Below are 22,971 nucleotides of genomic sequence, written 5' to 3'. Positions count from 1 at the left end.
GCCTCCCAAGTAGCTAGGACTACAGGTGTGCACCACCATACCCAGCTAATTTTTTCTATTTTCTTGTAGCTATGTTGCCCAGGCTGGTCTCAAACTCTTGGCCTCAAGCAAAACTTTAATTTCAAATAGTGTTGTTCCTATTTTCTTTACCAAGGATTAGTGTGTTGTAATAATAAATGTTGTCTTTACATCACAAGGAAACAGCTGTTTTCTAGGAATACACACACGGGCCAGGTGCAGTGGCTCATGTCTGTAATCCCAACACTTTGGGAGGCAAAGGCCAGTGGATCACCTGAGCCCAGTAATTCAAGACCAACCTGGGCAACAAGGCAAAACTCCATCTCTACGAGAAAATACAAAAGAGATCAGCTGAGCATTGTGGCACACATGGCATGTGCCTACAGTCCCAGCTACTCAGGGGGCTGAGGTGGGAGTATGGCCTGAGCCCTAGAGGCAGAGGTTGCAGTGAACCAAGATCACACCACTGCACTCCAGTCTGGGTGACAGAGTGAGATCCTGTCTCAAAAATAATAAAATTAAATTAAATAATACACACATAAATGACAAAGAAAAAGTTTCTTTTATAAAAATCCATGTGAAATCCTGAAGAATCAATATCATCCTCCAAAAATGTATAGTAAGGTTTGACTGTGGTTCCTGCTTTCAATCTCAAATCATGAAAAGATTCACCCAGTAGGACATGAAATTTAATGCACACAATGTAGGTGGACACAAAAACATATGTAAAAAGGAAGCTATCACCAGATCATCCCAAAACTGGACCTGTAGTAAAACTCTGCCTTTCTGACTTCCTTGTTCAGGGAGCAATCATGTCCCATGGAACAATCTTAATCTTGCAGTGTCACCAGGCACTTACGTGAGATGCACAGAGAGGCTCTTAACACACTTCCTTCATATTGTTAAGAGTATACACCCCCTCCAGAGAAGGTTCATTCTCTTCCTTTACAAAAAGCACGATGGTCTCAAACCCTAGCATTTCCTCTTTAATAAGAGCGATTTGCACATAAGCTGGAAAAAAATGTCATTAAATGCACTTGCTTTAGTCATGCAGTAATTTAGTTGCCATGGTAATCTTGGGTAAACTTAAAAAATACTTTGGATGGGTCATTTCTAATGCTTGTTTCTAAAACTCTAGCACTTTTTAAAGTCCTGGAGGCTAAAGAGACTGAAAAGGCTTTTCTCTTCAATGCCTACCCATGGACTCAGCAAATGTAGCACAGCTCTTCACAATATGACAGCCATTACGTTCCTGACAATGATCACTCCATCACTTCCCACCTCAAGATAGGCTTATTCGTTATCCCTATCTTCCCAGTTCAGTGAAAGCACTAACTTGGGACTCCGTGGCAGTGAAGGGAATTAATTTCTGAAATAGGCACTTTCCCATAATAGCCCCCAAAGCTTTTCACAATTGAACACTGTCATTTTGGCCTACCATCAATAATAGAGTGAAAAAGTACACTCTGAGGCAGTTTAACAAAGGAACAGCAGACAACTCGGGACTTGAACACATTCAGGCTGCTACCCAAGAAAGCCATTGTCAGCTGAGAGGCTCTGATGATTCACGGCTCTCACTCACTCTGTTCATCAACCATGTCAGGGCTCAAAAGGTTTCAGGAAACACTGTCAGGAAGACTTTTCGGCTAACAGCTACATTTGACAACTGACCTTTAATCTTTATTTCATATTATCATCCTATCATTAGCCAAGGATAATACATGAGCATTTTTCAAATACGATTTCATGGACTGAAGATTTTCTAAAGGCTTTTCATCCAAAGAAAGACACTGTTAACATTAGCTTCACTAGACTCTGACTATATCCTGGATTTCTTAAAAGGTCTCAATTAAGTAAAATTAATGATTTCATTAGAGTTGAATAAGCAGTCACGCACTATTTGTTTCCTTCTTTTTCAAGAGGCTCTCTTGGCCACATCAAAATAGGATAACACAAACTAAAGCAGCACAGGCTGCATGAGGGAAAAAGCCCTGACCTGGAAGACAAGAGTCTGCTTTGACCTTCAGCAGACCATTTCATATCCCTTTGTCTATTGCTTCATCTGTAATATGTGAGGATTGAACTAAAAAGGAGGGCATGTGGCTCTGGTCAGTGTAGCTGGAGGAGAGGAAGAAGTGAAATATGAGCAAGATGAGTTTTGGACAAGTAGTCAGGGGCCAGACCATGCCCTGTAGGTCTCCTCAAAGATTCTGATATTTGCTGTAAGAGAAGTAGGATTTAACCCACTGAATGACTTAAGCAAGGGAGTAATATGCTATGATCTCCAATACTTTGGATTGAAGACCAGAGCAGAGACATGGAGACCAGTCAGTACACTACTTCAGTAGCCCAGGTAATGAATGGTAAGTGCTAAGACTAGGGTGATGGCAATGAAGATGGATATAAAAGGTGGATTTTATTTAGGTGGCATCTTAGTCCATTTGTGCTGTGACAACAAAATACCTGAGTGTGGGTGGTTCATAAAGAACAGAAATTTCTCAAAGTTCTGGAAGTTGAGAGTCCAAGATCTAGGCGCCAGCAGATTCAGTGTATGGCAATGGCCTGGTCTCCACTTCCAAGTCGGTGCCTTGTTGCTGTATTCTCCACAGGGGAGGAATGTTGTGTCCTCACAGGGTGGAAGGGACGGAAGGGCAAGAGAGAGGCAAACTCCCTTTGTCAAGCCCTTTCATAAGGGCATCTAATTCTATTCATGTGGGCAGAGGCCTCATGATTCAATCACCTCCTTAAAGCCACACCTCCTAACAGTCTTCCATTGGGGATTAAGCTTCCACATGAATTTGGGGTGGGGACAACGAACCATCATTCAAACCATAGCAGGTGGTAAAATCAGCAGGACTTAGCAATGGAGGGTAGGGAGAGGGATTTGTCAAGAATGCCTCCAGGCCGGGCGCGGTGGCTCACGCCTGTAATCCCAGCACTTTGGGAGGCTGGGATGAGAATATCGGGCCTTAAATGTCTTAAATGCAGGAGAGAATACTTGACCCTAGATTTGCCCGCCTGCATCTTTCTCCTAACTCCAACCTCAGTTCGAGGCAGGCGGATCACAAGGTCAGGAGCTCAAGACCATCCTGGCTAACACGGTGAAACCCCGTCTCTACTAAAAATACAAAAAATTAGCTGGGCATGGTGGCGGGCACCTGTAGTCCCAGCTACTTGGGAGGCTGAGGCAGGAGAATGGTGTGAACCCGGGAGGCGGAGCTTGCAGTGAGCCAAGATCGCACCACTGGACTCCAGCCTGGGCGACAGAGGGAGACACCGTCTCAAAAACAAAAAAAAGAATGCCTCCAAAGTTGATGGCCCAAGTAACTGGCAGGTTGCTAAAGCCATTGGCTGGAATAGAAAACACTGGAAAAGAACCAGTTTAGGAGAGTTTTAGGAGGAAGATTGCAGGTTCAATTTTAGACAAATTGAGCTAGAGGTGCTTTTAAAACGTTCAAATGGTCACGTCAAGGCAATAAATGGGTCTGGAGTTTAGAGAAGGAATCTGAGCTGGAGTTAATTTAACAGTCATCAGCATATGGAAGAAAACTGAGGCCACTGGTATGGAGCAAGTATGGAGTTAGGAAAGAAGAGGCCCTGGAGCCAAGCTCTCCGGAGCTCCATCATTTAACCGCTGAGTATAGAAGCACGAGCTTTAAAGGGAACTGAGAAGGGAAAGGCCACATAAGTGAGAGGAAAACCAAAATGTAATGTTACAGAAGCTAAGGGGAAAAGTATTTTTTTGGACAGAGAGTTCAACAATGAATTAAGTGACTGGAGGTCACTGATGATCTTAACTTTTTCAGTGGAGTAATGAAGTCAAAAGCAAGATTAGAATGAAGTTTTTAAATTTTTTAAAATTAACCCAAATTTGCATATAGCATTTTACCCTAAAAGAATATCAGTTAAAGGGGAGTCACAGAAAGAACATTTGAATGAATCATGTCTCAAAAAGAAAGATGCATTTTGAGCAGGATTCTGGTAAAGACCCAAACTACTTCATTTAAAAAAAAAAAAAAAAGCTCCCATGCAATTCTACATCTCAGGATCTCAGGGGCAGCACCCCTGGGTGGAGACTCCAGTTCAGTATAGGGCAAGCCTTCATGATTCACAAGCCCAACAAACCTTAGAGCTTTATTATATTATGTTCTTAGATTCTGTGCTAGGAAACCACAGAATTCAGGACACTGCCTTCTTGCAAGGACCTGGGGTACTTAGTCACCATCACAGACATTTGTAGAGCACATTCTATGTCCAAAAGATTATGCTTGGTGCCACAGCTCAAAGAAAAGGTCAGCAGATCGGTTTGAACCGAAGGAGGGACTCACCGGGGGCCTTTCCTAGGTATGACAGCACGCTTACTCTCTCCCAGTTCACAATCTGGGCCAAATGGCAGATGATTATGGCTTTTGAAAGTATTAGATCTTGGTTCAAACAGCTCCTTGAATAGGATAAAATTATCGTGGTGATAATGCCACCTTCCTCTCCCAATTCTTTTTTGGCAACTGTGCTTATTACTCATTCATTCATTCATTCATCACTTTCTAGTCATTCAACTACATATCAGGCTCTGGGACTGGTGCTGGAAATTCAGCGGTGAGCAAGATGGGCATGGTCTTTACTCTTGTGGAACTTACCAGATAGAAGATATCCCCCTGTTTAGGATGGATTGACCCACGCAGAGCTAAGAGATCAGTAGCCATGATTGATGGAGTAGGGCTATCAGCCTTTCGGAGATGGCTGTGTCATGCATCAGGGTCCATCTGTGGCCACTGTGCAAACTGTTTGGAGAAGTGAGAGAGACTCTGAGGAGCCAAGGGGAGGCTGAGGTGGGGTAGGGTGTTGAAATGTATCAACCCACTGATAAAGAAGGAGATCATACCAGCAGCACTTTATTTTTAGAATTATACATGCTGCAATTTGGAAGGGACCTCTGATGCCATCTAATCTCCTCCTACCTCCTCAACACAGGACTCCCCTCTACTGCAGCCCCTGCATTCATTCAGCCTGTTTTACAAGGCAGCAGCTTCATTGCTGAACAGTGGTGTTAGAATGGTCCCCACCCCACCCCTCTGCTTGGTCCTGGGATTACAGGTGTGCACTACCACGCCTGGCTAATTTTTGTATTTTTAGTAGAGACAGGATTTCACCATATTGACCAGGCCGGTCTCAAACTCCTGACCTCAAGTGATCTGCCTGCCTGCCTCTACCTTCCAAAGTGATGGGATTACAGGCAGGCATGAGCTGTCTGGCCCAAATTGTTACTTTAATACCACAGTGAATCATATATAATGTTCCAGCAAAATACACCTGATATGCTCATTAAAACAAAGATCACATTTGCATAGTTGCTGTCCATAGAAAGATACACACAGAGGCAGCTGGAAAGCTAATGAGGTTGTCCAGATGGCAGCATCTTCCTCGTGTGGCACATGTGTTCCAGAAGCTTTCAGGGGACTCCACAGCTTCCGCCTGCCTCCTTCCCCTCCCTTCTCCTAGAAGGATAGTCTAGACTAGCATTGTTAACTGGAAGATTGTAGAGGAGGATGGAAGTAGCATCCTGATGAATACTGAAGCTCACTGTAAGAGAAGTACCATTACTGGAAAAGAGTATTTAAGACGGGTATTACTAATAGAAGTTAGGCCAGGGGGAGCCTTCAGGCAGGGCATCATCTGATGTCATGGCTGGCTTCATGTATTTGAAAAAGGGAGCCATTTATTCAGTGCTGCTCCTGAGGGCAGTATGGAGCCTGCTGAACCAGGGCCCATCACGGTGGACCAGCCTGGAGTGTCCAGGGCCTGCGCCTGGGTTTCTCCCCTTTCTTGCTCCATATTCTTAGAAGTTACTTACTCTTTGTCGATCTTGGTTTTCTTTTTTAAAAAATGTTTTTACTTTCTTTTTCTGTGAATTTGAGATAGCATAGATCTTGGTTTTCTTATCTGTAACATGGAGATAAAGAATAATGCTTACTTTATGGGGTACTGTAAGAATTTTTAAAAATTTTTTTTGTGGGGGCCTACAGGATCTTACTCTGCCACCCAGACTGGAGTGCAGCCTCAACCTCCTGGGGTCAAGCGATCCTCCCACCTCAGCCTCCCAAGTAGCTGGGACTACAGGCAGGCAACACCACGCCAGGCTAATTCTGGACTTTTTGTAGAATCAAGGTCTCGCCATGTTGACCAGGCTGGTCTTGAATTCCTGAGCTCAAGCAATCTGCCTGCCTCGGCCTCCTAAAGTACTGGGATTGCAGGCATGAGCCACCACACCTGGCCATATTGTAAGAATTTAATGAGGTTCTACTTATAAAGCATTTGGCATAGTATCTGGGCAAATAAGTTGTTTATGTTATTAGAGGCCAGAACTACCAAAGGTGTCTGCTTTCTGTTCACTGTCTTAGATGCGGGAGAGAATACTTGACCCTAGATTTGCCCGCCTGCATCTTTCTCCTGACTCCAACCTCAGTTCCTCCTCGGACTGCCTCTCTCCATCTGTATTGCAAAACACCAAACTCTCTGCCAGAGAACACATGTAAGTGACCAAAACAGTAAGAACTGCTGATCTTATATTCTCACAGGCACTAACAGTTGCCTGGCAAGATCAAGGGGGAGCTTATTAAGAGGGAGGGATTTTTGTCATTACATACGGTTGGGTAGGAAGAAAGTATGGCCCACTGGAGGCAGAGCTCCAGTCATTCTCCAGAACACAGAAGGGGAGCCAACATATTCTGAGTCAGTCACCAGTACAACTTTTGGCCAAAATCCATTTTCCTGTCTTTGATTTCACCATATGACCCCTGCTGATTGCTCTGACCCTTCCCACCACAATGCACACTTGTACATTATTTCACCCAAATCACGTAAGGCTGGTAACAAAGAAGTAACACTATGGGCCACGACTTGGCCAGGTTACCTTCCTCCTCCTGACTCTAGAAAAAGGTACAATGGAGAATGCATAAATTTGACAATAAAATCAATGGAATAGCTACATTCTTATGACAAATTATGCCAAGTCTGAAGGCTTCTGAGCATTTCCTGTTGTCATAAAGGCAAAAACATATTTTATTATTTAGAAAATCTGAGCTTCAACAAGATAACAAGCCTGACCTCTGTATCCAAGCCCTTTATAACTTTGGGGCCAGAACTGGTAGAATGGGGAAGAGTCCACTCTGTTCTCTTTAAGTTCTTCTGGAGAATTTCTGTTCAATTCACTCTTCTTAAAATGTCAAACTCCGGCCGGGCGCGGTGGCTCAAGCCTGTAATCCCAGCACTTTGGGAGGCCGAGGCGGGCGGATCACAAGGTCAGGAGATTGAGACCACAGTGAAACCCCGTCTCTACTAAAAATACAAAAAATTAGCCGGGCGCGGTGGCGGGCGCCTGTAGTCCTAGCTACTCAGGAGGCTGAGGCAGGAGAATGGCGTGAACCCAGGAGGCAGAGCTTGCAGTGAGCCGAGATCGCGCCACTGCACTCCAGCCTGGGCAACAGCGTGAGACTCCGTCTCAAAAAAAAAAAAAAAAAAAAAAAAAAAAAAAAAAAAAAAGTCAAACTCCTTCTATCTATATATACAATCCTTTGCCTTATTAATTAAGGTCCTCTGACTCCTGTACCCTCAGTGGACCAATGACAGTTTCAGGATTTGCCCAGCTAAGCTTGAGTGTGAATTTAGTCTATGCTTTCCTCGGGTTTCCAAACTGTGCTGTACTTAGGCTTTTTTTTTTTTTTTAATCTTTTCTTTTTTCTTTTTTTCTCCACTGTCTCACTTTCCCAATGTACTTAGGTTTATTAAATGAGTTTACATATTTCAAATACAGGATAGTTTTTGAAACTGAAATATCTTAAATTTATAAGAAAAACTTGGCCTTCAGATTCACAAATAATCCAAAACTTATAAATAATTAAAAGCCTCAACCTTCTCCTTCATGAAAAATTTAGTCAGAATTCTTAATGAAATAAAGTGATTTAAACTCTAGTTCATATAACACAGGATTAAATATTTCTAAATCAGATTGCTCAAAAAGATACAAAAAGCCTCAATAATTCATGGACAGTCAGGAATGAGGTTGAGCTGAATGAGCAGAGAAATGATGTATAAAGTTAGACACAGCTTGGTCTTCCCAAGCAGGTGGCACAGTAACACTTCACCTCTCACAACAGAAAAAGCAATTCATCATCATATGCTACTATCTTTTTTATTTAAGAATAGCATTTAACAAGCTTATTTTAGAATCTGATTCATTTTCATTTTTAGGAAATTTAAAGGCCTTAATTCTTCTCCATGCTGTGTGTGATTACACCTAATTAAAGTTCACATCTTTCGCAGAAAGGTGGGACATCAGTTCTAATTTTATGCACTGGTGTGATGGAGGGCACAGGGAATTAGGTTGCAGGTCAACAGACCCAAGTTTTTCCTGACTTGGTCACTACTTTTCTGGATTTTCTTAAATGCCTCAGTTTTTCCATTCATAATATATGAGTATTAATATCTGGCCCTTGTCAGATTTCTCTATGGCAAATTATGCTATCATCATTCATTTTAAAACTATTTAAACTATTGAGCCCATACTGTATGATAGACACCATCCTATCTGCTATAAATAAAGTAAGGAACAAGAAAGTCATACTCTAAAAGAGTTTACATTTGTTCCAAAAATTTTTACTGCTATCCAATAATTGATATGACACTTTCAGGAACGACTGAAGATACATGAAGTCAGTAAGTCAACCAACAAGTCAACAAACATTTGTTGAATATTTACTATGTACCAGACATTGTACCAGATACAATGATAAATAAAAATGTACCTCACTAGACCTATGCTGCTAGAGGATACAGGTCACATTCATCATTACACCCTGTATCCCCAAAGTCTAGCATAGTGCCTCGTACCCAGCAATGCTTAATATAGGATTGTTGAATGGAAAACTGTATGACTGTGGGAGTGAAAAAAACAATCAAGGGCCCTGCTCTCAAGGGATTAGAATTTAACAGTGAATTTAAAGCATGTGTGCATCTACTCATCAACTACAATAAATAATAGTATGTTATAAAAAGACACAAAGGAAACAAAAGAATTTAAAGCAGAAACTCTTAACAGATACTTGCACACCAATGTTCATAGCAGTTTTATTCACAATAGCCAAAAGGTGGAAACAATTCAAATGTCCACTGACAGATGAATGGATCAACAAAATGTGTTGTATACATAACAATAAATTTTACTCAGCCATGGAAAGGAAGGAAATTCTGACACATGTTACAACATAGATGAACCTTGTGGACATTATGCCAAGTTAATTAAGCTAGGCCCAAAAGGACAAATATTGTATTATTCCACTTACGTGAGGTCCCTAGAATAGTCACATTTATAGAGACATAAAGTAGAAGAATCGTTACCAGGGGCTATGACGGAGGGGGAATATGGAGTTATTGCTTAATGAATAAAGGATTTCTGTTTCAGATGATGAAAACATTCTGGAAATGGATGCTGGTGGTGGCTATGCAATGTGAACATATGTAATGCCACTGAACTGTACATTTTAAAAACAATTAATATAGTATATTTTATGTTATAGATTTCAGTACAATTTTTTTAAGCCATGAAGGAGCTTGGGAGGCACTGAGAATATCTTTCTGGGATAACCAAGGAGGGGGTTCCTAGAGATGGTCCCATTTGCACTTGCTCTTCCTGTTAATGCCTGCAAATCAAAGTTCATACTGTGGACAATAAGAAGCAAGCATTCATTTTCGTGTCACCTTCCTTATACAAGAAACTAGTAAGACGGGGTGCTCTGGGCAGAGGCACTAGAAATCTAGAAGTTTAGGGATTTGATGGCCTGGTGTAGAAAAAGACTTACTTTTCACTGTGCATTTATTCCTTTTTGTTTAAAATACAAATATTTGCATTTCCCTGATCATTAGTGATATTGCATTTTTTCATATGTTTGCTGGCCATTTATACATCCCCTTTTGAGAATTGTCTATTCATGTCCTTAGCCCACTTTTTGATGGGATTGTTTGTTTTCTCTTGCTAATTTGTTTGAGTTCATTGTAGATTCTGGATATTAGTCCTTTGTCAGATATATAGATTGTGAAGACTTTCTCCCACTCTGTGGGTTGTCTGTCTACTCTGTTGACTGTTCCTTTTGCCACACAAAAGCTCTTTAGTTTAATTAAGTCTCAGCTATTTATCTTTGTTTTTATTAAATTTGCTTTTGGGTTCTTGGTCATGAAATCCTTGCTTAACCCAATATCTAGAAGGGCTTTTCCAATGTTGTCTCTTCTAGAATTTTTATAGTTTCAGGTTTAGATTTAAGTCCTTGATCCATCTTGAGTTGATTTTTATATAAAGTGAGAGATAAGGATCCAGTTTCATTCTTCTACATGTGGCTTGTCAATTATCCCAGCACCATTTGTTGAATAGGGTGTCCTTTCCCCACTTTATGTTTTTGTTTGCTTTGTTGAAGATCAGTTGGCTGTAAGAAGGGCCCAAATCAAAAAACAATAGATATTGGTATGGATGTGGTGAACAGGGAACACTTCTACACTGCTGCTGGAATGTAAACTAGTACAACCATTATGGAAAACAGTGTGGAGATTCCTTAAAGAACTAAAAGTAAAACTACCATTTGATCCAGCAGTCCCAGTACTGGGTATCTACCCAGAGGAAATGAAGTCATTATATGAAAAAGATACTTGCACACATATGTTGATAGCAGCACAATTTGCAATTGCAAAAACATTGGGTTGGGAACCAACCCAAATGCCCATCAATCAATGAGTGGATAAAGAAACTGTAGAATATTACTCAGTAGTAACTGTGGAATACTACTCAGATGGAATACTACTCAGCCATTAAAAAAAAAATGAATTAATGGCATTCACAGTGACCTGGATGAGATTAGAGACTATTATTTTAAGTGAAGTAACTTACGAATGGAAAACCAAACACCATATGTTCTCTCTCATATGTGAGAGCTAAGCTATGAGGATGCAAAGGCATAAGAAAAACATGGATTTGGGGGACTCAGGAGGTAAGGGATAAAAGACCACAAATTGGGTGCAGTGCATACTGCTTGGGTGATGGGTGCATCAAAATCTCACAAATCACCACCAAAGAACTTACTCATGTAACCAAACACGACCTGTTCCCCAATAACCTATGGAAATAAAAAAATTAATTAAAAATTTTAAAAATACAAATACTTTTTAAAAAGTTAAATGACTCCTGATCCTCTTTTGAAAGATTCTCGGCTGGGCGCCCTGGCTCATGCCTGTAATCCCAGCACTTTGGGAGGCCGAGGTGGGCGGATCACATGAGGTCAGGAATTCAAGACCAGCCTGGCCAACATGGTGAAATCTTGTCTCTACTAAAAATATGAAAATTAGCTGGGCATGGTGGTGGGAGACTGTTATCCCAGCTACTGGGGAGGCTGAGACAGGAGAATCGCCTGAACACAGGAGGCGGAGGTTGCAGTGAGCCGAGATCATGTCATTGCACTCCAGCCTGGGTGACAAGAATGAAACTCCATCTCAAACAAACAAACAAAAAAAAAGATTCTCAAAATTTGGTCTGAAAGATACAACAATTGTCTTAGTTTCCTGTATTTCTTTTATTCAAAATGCGTAAAGCCAATGTTCCATATCAGAAGCTTTCATCAGATAACTACCAAAGCATTCTTTCATTTTTAACTCTGACTATCCCTCCTGGGAGTCATCTTTGTAACTATGAAATCTCCCTCCCTGCTAATCACCACTCAACACCCAAATACTTGTTTCCCATCAGTTGGAGGACCAGATTTGGGTATTACCATTTCAGATAATACATGATTGATGTTCTTATATTGAGGCTTGAAACAAAAAAGAAACTGAAAAACAGCCATACTAGGGATGAAACTATAAATATACATATTAAACAGTTGGTTAAATATAAAGAACTAATGGGGGAGGAAATGGGGAGATATAGGTCAAAGGATACAAAGTAGCAAGTAGGATGAACAAGCCAAAAGATCCAGTGTACAAGATGAGGACTACAGTTAATAGTAGGGTATTGTATTCAGAATTTTTGCTAAGTGAGTAGATGATAGCTGCTCTTGCCACAGGGGGAAAAATGGGTAAGTATATCAGATAATGAATATGTTAATTTATTCTACCATATATGTGTATATGTATATATACACACATGTATACATTTGTATACATATATCTAAAATATAGACAATAAAATTTATTTTTATAGAAAGAGTTAATGATAAATTATGCAGATAGTAAAACTGTAACCATCAATCCTTCCTCCCTGGTATGATTAATTCAGGGTCTTGGTCCAGCTCTTTTACGTGTTTTAATCTTGGGTCCTCTTCTAAATGAATTGTAATTTATTCATACATTCCTAAGGCAGAGATATTTGTAGTGGCAATGCCTCAGATGAAAAGACTACTTTTCTTATATGCCTTTGCAGCCAGGTTTGTGGCCATGTGACTGAGCTCTACTCAGTGAGAACTGTTGTGTCACATTCTGGAAGATGCCTCAGTGAGGCGATGCACATCTTTTGCCCTTCCTTTGTCTCCCGGGAAGTGATTTTGAGGATAGAAGGTATGCGCTGAGGATGATGGGACAGAATCATAAAGCTTCTATCCAAGACTTGGCTCCTTCCTATGGATTTATTTTGTGGGGGAGAATAAATCATTGTGTGGTTGAGCCACTGTTATTTGGAGTTTTTGTTTTATGCTATTCATGTAAGTTTTCTTTCTCTTTCTCCTGCACATTCTTTACTCCTCATGCTCACTTTTCTTTTCTGGATTCCTGTACTTTTGAACACTGTGAAGTGTTCTGTTTTCTGGAAGCGTTAGCTTTCCTGCACACCCTACCCTCTGCAATCCACTCTGTCTTTTGCTTAGGGCCACTACTAAGTGCTCTCCTGTATCCCTGGCTGCCGTGGCTGCTTTAGTGGCTCCATCATGCTGCATTCTCAACATAAAGTGCTGTCCACTCTGCAGTTCTGTCACTGCGATTAGTTCCCACTAGGAACGTCAGCTCCCAGAAGGAAGGGACAGTCTAGTCCATGGCTGTATTCCTAGAACTTAGAACACTGCTTGACTTTTAGTAACCACATCATAAATATTTCATCCCATTTACTCAGCAAATGTTTGTTGAGCACCTAGTATGTGCCAAGTACCTTTTTAAGCACTAGGGACACATCAATGAACAAAATAGATAAAAACTGCTTTCCTGTTGCACTTATATTCTACTGTGGGAGAAATAAAAATAAATAACATTAAATCAATCTATCAATGAAAAAATTAAATTACTAATCCAGCACGTTAGCAGGGAGAGGTGCTATGGAAAATCAAACGGTGCAGAGGGGATTGGGAGTCTCACAGTGCAGAAGAGGGGCAAGTAGGGAGGGGGCCAAATTTTAATTAAAGGAGGAAGAGTTGGCCCTTAGAGAAGGCAGTGTTTAAGCCAGAACTTGAAGGTGGTGGGGAAGGGAGCCATTCCAATGTCCCAGGAAAGAGCATTCCTGGCAGCTAGGACCATGAGGGAACAGCCTGTGCAAAGGCCCTGTGGCTTCAAGTAATAGTCAGGAGGATACTGAGCCTAGAGGAGAGTGAGTAGGTGGGAGGGAGGTTTCAGAAAAGGTCAGAGAGTGGCCAGGCATGGTGGCTCATGCCTATAATCCCAGTGCTTTGGGAGGCTGAGGTGGGAGGGTCGCTTGAGGCCAGGAGTTTGAACCCAACCGGGGCAACAGAATAAGAACCTGTCTCTAAGAAAATTAAAAAATATATATCCAGGTGTTTTGTGGTGATATGTACCTGTAGTCCTAGCTACTCACCAGGGTGAGGCTAGCCTGGGCAACAGAATGAAACCCTGTTTCTGGAAAAAAAAGAAAAAAGAAAAAAACAAAGTCGGAGATCTTTTTTTTTTTTTTAACAGAGTCACTCTGTTGCCCAAGCTGGAGTGCAGTGGTGTGATCTTGGCTCACTGCAAGCTCTGCCTCCCAGGTTCATGCCATTCTCCTGCCTCAGCCTCCCAAGTAGCTGGGACTACAGGCACCCGCTACCACGCCCGGAAAAGTCAGAGATCTTGAACCCTGTAGGTCAATCTCTGTTCTTTGGCTGTGACTCTGAGTGACATGAGGAGCCATGGCAGGTCTTGGGGCAGAAGAGAAGAGAGACAGGATGTGACTTTAACTTTAGAAGGATACTCTAGCTGCTGTGTTGGGAACACACTATAAAGGAACAAAAATGGAAGCACAAAGTTAGGAAAACTGCAACAACCTGGGTAAAAGACGGCTAAAAGCATGGACCAGGATATCGCAAAAGGTGGGGAAAATGTTCAGATTCTAGATATATTTGAATATAGAAGCAAAGGAATTTGTTGGCCAATTACATGTGGTGAATGAAAAAGAAAGAATCAAGGATGACTCCAAGTTTTTTGGCATGGCTCCCTGGAAAAACGATGTTGCCATTGACGGAAACAGGGAAAACCACAGATGGAGCGGACTCAGAGGGAGGATTATGGTGTGGCTACGTGAAGGCGGAGACCTCTATCAGACGTTCCAGCAGAGATATCCAGCAGGCAGTTGGATATATACACCTAGAGTTCAAACAAAAGTTCTGGGCTAAGAGTATAAACTTTGGAGTCATCATGAGCAGATGAATAAAGGGCTCTTTTTATCATCATCTGAAAAATTATTTACCAAATTTCCTTTCTTCAAGGAAGCTTAACATTTTGTAGCTGACAGAATGGCTTATCAAGAGTATGAATAAGACCATTTATAAAAGAAACCAGTCAAAACCTCACCCTATGATGCTTCCCATTCTTTCATTTTAAAGTATTATTTCCCAAAACACATCTGAAGACCCCCTGAATCAGAATAAGATCAACTTTTGTAATAAGCACCATTATGATTCTCATGCATGCTCAAATCTGAAAACCACCCACTCTGCACATGTAACTCTGTGGCATACAGTGTCATTTGGCAGTTCCGATTTTCATACCTATTGTGGCCACTAACTGTAGGTCACAAATGATGGGTACAGCCTAAGGGCAGATTCACTAGGAATCCCTGATATTCAACTCATTTTATAACACCCATAGACTAACACATGTTAATGAGATTTATCAATATTCAAAGAAATATTTTTCTGAGCAACCTTCTGAATCATTTCCTGCATCATCTCCATAGCAACTCTGATCATTCACCTTTAAGTTGGATTTCTCTTGCTCTGAGCTATAACAACTTTGGTTTGAATGAGCATAATGTTTCAGAAAAGATGCTGCTGTTTCTTAACCAATATGTAATTCTCTGGTCTTAACATTTAGAAACCTGCATTCCCATGAGCGTTTTCCAGTTCTTTATAATCTTGACTTTTTTTTTCTTTTACTATTTTTTGCTTGTTGATGAGGTTTAAGAGCACATGAAACTATACTGTTGTCTGATGAATTGGAAAGTCCTCACAAAGTATAACTGGTTACTCAGAGAAACACACCAGACACTTGAAAGGAACACGCAGGTTCCCTTTCAAGGAAATGCTAGTTCCAGGAGATTGCACAAACACCCTTAACGGGTTCCTTAGGTAATTACTTTTAGGCTCAGATTAGCCTATAGATACTAAATAGTATTTTCAAAATTTCGGGCTCAGAGAAGCCATGAACCCAAAGATCTCTGCAAATACTCAGAAGGTGTGGCTGTTGTGGCTAGTTTTCCTGCATGGCAGTTACCAGTCATGTCAGCGTGGGGTAGTCACGGTGGGGTCTCCCCCATGCTCCTGTTAGCTGTGCCTCATCTGGCTTTGCTCAGGTACATTTCTTGCCTGGCCCTTTTGGTATTGGGCTTAACCATTCCTACCTAGATTCATTGTTCTTATAGGTTTCGACCCTGAAACTACATTTCCAATCTACTATATCACGAAAAAAGAAAGAAAGAAAAGAAAAGCCACTTGACTCAGCATGCCATGCCATGGAGACTCTGGTAGAAGAGAATCTTTAGAAAGCATTTGCTCCATTTTTTAAAATGCCCAATTTTTTAAAAAGCCCAAACTTGTGGTATCTCTAGGGCTTTTTTTCCCCAAAATTTTAACCATTTTTGATTTCAGCTCTACTGAACAAAAGATTTACATTTTAAATTACAGTAGTAATTTGTCATGTGTCTCAAATTTTAAAATGATACCACATTATACTTTTATAACTTAGTTGTAGAAAACATTAATCACTTTGATACATGGGTTGCAACAAAATTTCACAAAAGAGCACAGGGTCTGAGAGTCCAGAGCAGCAATTAGAGATCATAAGGCACCACGATTACATGGTTTTGAGAGAGCCCAAGTCTGAGGCTGCTGTCCCCGAGCATCTCTAAAATGGGCTCTGATCTGACTTTTGTAACCCAGAGAAGACAGGAGCCAGGAGGGGAGAGGGCAAATGGTGCAGAGTCAAAAAATGCAGGCTCTGATGGCTTCCTGAGAACTTTCTAGGCACAGGCTTTGGACTTGCCTCTGGTACTGGTGGACGAAGAGCACTGCTGAGGCTGACCAAATACTGCAGTCAGAAGAGCAGGTTTCCAAGGGGCCCATCCTCTCCTCTGCCTGCAAACCAGAGGACAGCAGCATTGCCAAGTAAGGAAACACTGGCATTTTCTAATTCAACTCCTAAGCTTACAACTCTTTCTTGGCAGGCAGAAAGTTTGCAAATTATATCACTTTTTATTTCCCACTGACTACTACTAAGTGTATCAGAAAGGACTGCATAAGGATTGAGTTATCCTTTGCAATTTCTGCCTTCTACTTTATTTTGATGATACTTCATCAGATCTTGTTTCCTCCTGGGAGGGACTGGGTCTTATTCCCAAAATATTGAGGCAGATGGTTGCTCTTCTTTTTCTACACATCGTAAGTAGGCCATATGTGGCCAAAGAAGAACATTGGGACCAATATGGGAGTATGACAGGAAGGGATTAAATACATATGTCAATGTATATTACAACGTCTGGGAAGTTCTGCCACACTTCTTATAATCGATGCCTTCCCAAGGTAGCATTTTGTCTTTCTGGTGAGATTCACAGTCCTTGCAATGCAGTCATCTTGTTATCCCCCTATGGCACCTGTGCTCTATTCTATTAGGCATTTACCAAGCATTTGTTGGCTCATGACTGATACAAGCTCAAAAAGGGAAAAAATTAAGATATCCCATCATATATCCATTTTCAAGGCTGCAAATAGCAGGAGATGCTGTCATAGAGGCTTAGCAGAAAAACTGCAGTGTGCAGTTTACATCTATAGCTAACCTGGGAGCTGTAAACAGGGAGAAAAATGTAATGTAACAAAATGTTCCTAACATTTATTTTCTTAGAAGAAACTGAGAAATTGAGATTCAGAAGGTATTGATAGTGTCTGCTAAATTGTCTATTATTAAATATATTGTCAAGGGAATAAACCTTTCTGATGCATATTGTAAGAAAACAGCTTTAAACAAGATACCAAGAGGAGGAAAAAAGAGGAGAATGGATATTTGGCAAAATACTCTTTGTTAAAATGGAAGTTGCCATTTCCCCTTTATTATTATAGCTGTTAAAAGACAATGAGGACAGCCAGGTGAGGTGGCACACGCCTGGAATCCCAGCACTTTGAGAGGCCGAGGAGTGTGGATCACTTGAAGTCAGGAGTTTGAGACCAGCCTGCCAACATGTTGAAACCCCATCTCTACTAAAAATACAAAATTAGTTGGGCATGGTGGCGCACACCTGTAATCCCAGCTACCCGGGAGACTGAGGCAGGAGAATCACTTGAACCTGGAAGGCAGAGGTTGCAGTGAGCTGAGATCGCACTATTGCACTCCAGCCTGGGCAACAGAGTGAGACTCCATCTCAAAAAAAGACAATGAAGAAAACAAAAAGTAACAATCTTAAATATTTCAAACTATTGTGTACATATATATTAAATATATGTTTAATTCAAGGGTGCACTATTGCCTTATTTAGCAATTTTTTTTACAACAGCGCCTTTGCACTAAGGCAGCTGGCGCCTCTCTGGACTTCTTCCTCCAGGCTCCTTCCCTTGACTGCCAGTTCAGTGAAATCCATCTACAGACTTACTTACTGCATTCTATCAGCTCCTTAATGCCTGTAGCTCCTGGAGATAATTCACAGAATTGCCTCAAAGGGATCTCTAACCACTTTAATAAAAATTTAGAAAATAATTTAATTCCCATACGGGAGCATTTCCAATAAGTCAATTTTGATGAACTCTAACCTGGCCAAGCATGAAACAACAGCCTCCAGGCACAGCCCATGTTTACTAGAAATACCAACGTGAAGCTTCAAGCCATGGGGAGCAAAATGGGCAGTTAGACTCTCTGTCTTTTTTTTTTTTTTTTTTTTTTTTTTTTTTTGAGACAGAGTCTCGCTCTGTCGCCCAGGCTGGAGTGCAGTGGCCGGATCTCAGCTCACTGCAAGCTCCGCCTCCCGGGTTTACGCCATTCTCCTGCCTCAGCCTCCCGAGTAGCTGGGACTACAGGCGTGCGCCACCACGCCCGGCTAGTTTTTTGTATTTTTTAGTAGAGACGGGGTTTCACCGTGTTCACCAGGATGCTCTCGATCTCCTGACCTCGTGATCCGCCCGTCTCGGCCTCCCAGACTCTCTGTCTTTGCAAGAACTCAGAAGAAGCAGAAACAAGAGCTGAGCCGCAGCATCACCATCTTTAGACCAGAGTAAGATGGATGCGGCTAGAGGCTGCTGGCTGACTTCCCTCTCTAGGTCCAGCCTCCTTGACTTCTTCCCTGGCCCACGCATGTCTCTCGATTACATCTTCTCTGCCAACTACCATCCCTCTCCTATAGTCCAGGCTCACATCATTCCTCCCTTGCACTAAGGCAGCCAGCTCCTCTCTGGACTCCTGCTTCCAGGCTCCTTCCTCTGGACTGCCACTTCGGTGACATGTCCATCCACCTACAGGCTTACTTACTGCATTCTATGAGTTCCTTAAAGATGCCTGCAGCTCCTGGAGAGCAAGAATGCTGCCTTTCTCACTCCTATATCCCCAATGCCCAGCATGGTTCGTTGGTATACAGTAAGCTGTCAGTACTTGTCCGCTGAATAAATATAGAGCAAAGCATAACATGCAAACCCCTTTAAAATCTGGCCCCACTTGATCATAGCCTCTTTTCCAGCTATCCCTCCAACTGACCTAGCAGCACTGAATTACTGTATTTTTCAAACACAGGATACAGTTTCATTTTTCTGATATTAGATGAGGATACTCTCTGATTAAAATATCCCTCATTCATTTCTATTCTGTTACCTCCCAATTGATCTTGTAAAGTTCAGACTCACAAATCTGATGAATGAATGAATGAACAATTCTCCTTAAGTACCTGCCTCTATTCCTGTGTCACACTGACAAGACTTCCCCGTCAACACAGTTCTCCCAGTCTTACTCCTTCCTGTCAAGATTTGTATTCCATCATATTCTAATTTTAACTAAAACTACCTCTGTGATCCTAAACAAGACTCAGTTTCCTTATCTGTTTAAAAAAATGTAGTTGGGAGACAGATTATGGGGTGACATCATCTGGGTCCACATTTGTAATACTCTCATTCCTAGGCTTCTTGAAACTGTCTTCTATATATCTTTTTACTAATGATTTCCTTGTTTTTAGATATTGGTAAATATCTAAAAAAATTGATTTAGATATTGGTAAATATATAAACAAACTGGCAAATTGAAACATATTATCTGTAATAATAATGATGTCTAATTTGGAGAAAAAAAGATAAAACTAAAAAAATGACCAAAAAAATCTGAAAATGAGAAAATATATATTCAGGGAACAGAAGAATAATTCAGAACTTCTGAAACTGTGTATGGAGGAGAAGGGTGGCCCCTTTCCAGCTTCAGAAATGTAGGTTTGGGCTGGATTATGAATGCTTACACATATGTTTCATTCAACATCATTTAACAAGCAAAATAAACAGTCAATGGGAGAAGAGAGAGAGAGAGAAAGAGAGAGAGAGAGAGTGTGTGTGTGTGTGTGTGTGTGTGTGTGTGTGTGTCACCATGGTAAAAGCAATCCTACCCATATCTGAGACATTTAGTTCCTCAGAAAATTGAGCAGAGCAGCCAGTGATGAATGCTTCTTCTACCTTGTTTACAACTCCAAGAGGACTTGGCTGCTGCGGAGAAGACCGGCTTCTCTGCCCAAGCCTGGGGCAATACCGGGATTGCCTGAGGGAGAACCAGAAAACAGACCACTGAATCTCCGCAGCACTGAGGAAGGACCATGCTGCTCAAAAACGCCCCAAATCCTGTTCCAGATGGGATCCAGCCCCTACCAGCTGACATGAGCAAGCAAAGAAAGTCTGTAGAACATAACAAACAGGTGGCTCCTGCAGAGGCAAATTTGATGAGGGAGAAAACCTGGGGAGAACATTAATAAAAATGTAATGGCAATTCTTGAGTAGATTCATTTAAAGGGATGAAACATGTTTTGGCAAAATAAAAAATAAACATTACTTCTGAATTTAAAAACCAAACAGAATATCTACCGCCGCCCTGCCAAAAAAAATACTACTGCTGCTGAAAACTAGTGACCAGGAGTAGTGAGCTAGAAGATCGATAAGATGAAATGGAGAAAATATTTTACAGCAGAGAGAAAAATACAAATAAAAGGAAATTAGGCTGGGTGTGGCGGCCCATGCCTGTAATCCCAGCACTTTGGAAGGCCAAGGTGGGCAGATCTCTTGAGCCCAAGAGTTTGAGACCAACCTGGGCAACACGGCAAAATCCTATCTCTACAAAAAAATACAAAAATTAGCCCACAATGGTGGCTCATGCCTGTAGTCCCAGCTACTCAGGAGGCTGAGATGGGGTCACTGGAAGGCAGAGGTTGCAGTGGGCCGAGATCAAGCGACTGCACTCCAGCCTCGGTGAGACTCTAACAAAAAAAAAAAAAAGGGAAATTATTAGTAAAAAGAAATATAGAAGATAGTTTCAAGAAGCCTAATATGCAAATGAAAATAAAGGCATTTCAGAGAGAAGACACCACAATAAGAGAAAAAGAAAAAAAAAAGTTTCCCTTTCTTTTCTTTTCCTTCTCCAAGCTGAAAAAAAGACTTGACATTTCAAATAGCAGGGGCATACAAAGTGCCAGACAGGATTAATGTGAAAAATTACAGTTCTTTAGGCAAATTCTGGTGAAATTTCTAAACTCCATAGATGAAGAAAAAGTCATACAAACTTCTAGAGAGAGACCAGGTTTCAAATTACTTAAAAAGGAAAGAGAATCAGAAAGGTATCATATTTCTCATTGATAGTATTAGAATCCCAAAGGAAAAAAAATACTATTTAGAGATTTTTGAAAGAAGAAAATTAAGATCCAAGAAGTGTATGTCTGGCCAGAATATCACTTATAGGGAAGTCAAAGAGCCTTCCCATTGACAGACCCCCCACCACCACCAACTTCCCTCATTTTGCCTGTGCCTGAGCAAGTAATAAACTTTGAGTATCTTGCAGTTATGGCTCTGGTGTGGTGCCTTGACAGGGACACATTCAAAGAGAGAAAACAACAAGCTCAGCAGTGGCAGGGTCAAACCACAAAAGAAGTCAAAGAAGAGCATTTACAAACATAAAATGACTCAGAGTTTACACCAACCATATACCTTTTTCTGGGGAAATCATTCAAGGCAGAACACTTCAAAAGAAAATTAAATCTAAATAATAAATTCATTGTAAAAGAAGATAAAGTATACAGAAACAATAGAGATCAATGAATCTAGTAAAATATGTAGTTATATCTAAATGCGTAGTGATATTATATTTACATAATGTAAGAAAAACAGCACACTTCTCAAGAGCAGAATAGAAACAAAAATACAAGGCAAAACACTCTTCAAAGTGCTGAGAGAAGAGAACTGTCATTCTAGACTTGCATTTTCAACTAAACTATCTTTCCTTAACTGGAGTAAACTAAAAACACTAAAAACATCTTCAGATAAACAAAAACTGCAAGTTTGCCATTAGCAGAACTTAATGAAGGAATTTTATAAGAATGTACTTCAGGAAGAAAGAAAACAAACCCAAAATAATTTTTTTGATTCATGTAGCTTCTCAGCAAAAGAATTTTTAAACGACAAGAAGGAAAAATCAGCAAAGATATTGGTAAATATCGAAACAAACTGATAAATTGAAACATATTATTTGTAATAATAATGATGTCTAATTTGGAGAAAAAAAGATAAAACTAAAATACTGGCCAACAATAGTAAATAATTTGAAGGAGGATAATCAAAGTTCAGTATCTTCCCATGTTCAGTAGGCAGTGTTAAGATATTGACTAACCTTAAACTTCATTAAGTTAAATATAAAAGGAAAAAATCCAGGCCAGGCACAACAGCTCACGCCTGTAATCCCAGCACTTTGGGAGGCCAAGGTGGGCTGGTCACCTAGGTCAGAAGGAGCTCGAGACCAGACCGGTCATGGTGGCCGGTACTCTCTCCACTAAAAATACAAAAATTAGCCTGGCGCCATGGTGCATGCCTGTAATCCCAGATACTCAGGAGGCTGAGGCAGGAGAATTGCTTGAACCCGGAAGACAGAGGTTGCAGTGAGCTGAGACAGCGCCACTGCACCCCAGCCTGGGCGACAGAGTGAGACTGTCTCAGAAAAAAAAAAAAAGTCCAGAGAAAACTTTGAAAAGAAAATAAAAACAGTATCTAACTTCAAAACAATTAGAGAGAAATAAATGTGAGAATAAACACAAATTAACTATCATTGAAATTAAATAAAGAGATAAAGGAGACAAGCAGGACAAATAAAAAGCATTAAGTTCAAATTCAAATATATCCTAAATTCCAATGAATATTAAAGGATTAAACTTTCTGCTTAAGAGATAGAGACTGTCAGGTGAATTTTTTAAAATCCAGCTACATGCTGCTTACAAGAAACATATCTAAAATATAAAGACAG

The 22,971-nt window shown here is 40.8% G+C and overlaps 1 long non-coding RNA gene across 1 annotated transcript in view; it reads right to left on the bottom strand.

Moving 5' to 3' along the window:
- Positions 1 to 4,000: 4,000 nt before the first annotated feature.
- The window catches only part of LOC112426724 (uncharacterized), a 38,716-nt gene continuing 19,745 nt past the window's right edge, over positions 4,001 to 22,971 (bottom strand). The window contains exons 2-3 of the long non-coding RNA XR_003018128.2: positions 5,870 to 5,958; positions 4,001 to 5,598 (exon numbers count right to left, since the gene is read on the bottom strand). This is a non-coding gene — a long non-coding RNA (uncharacterized lncRNA). The remainder of the gene's footprint in view (positions 5,599 to 5,869; positions 5,959 to 22,971) is intronic.

Source organism: Macaca nemestrina, chromosome 8 (assembly GCF_043159975.1).
Source record: "Macaca nemestrina isolate mMacNem1 chromosome 8, mMacNem.hap1, whole genome shotgun sequence".
In the NCBI taxonomy this organism is placed as follows: domain Eukaryota; kingdom Metazoa; phylum Chordata; class Mammalia; order Primates; family Cercopithecidae; genus Macaca; species Macaca nemestrina.
This window is presented reverse-complemented; position numbering and strand designations above follow the sequence as displayed.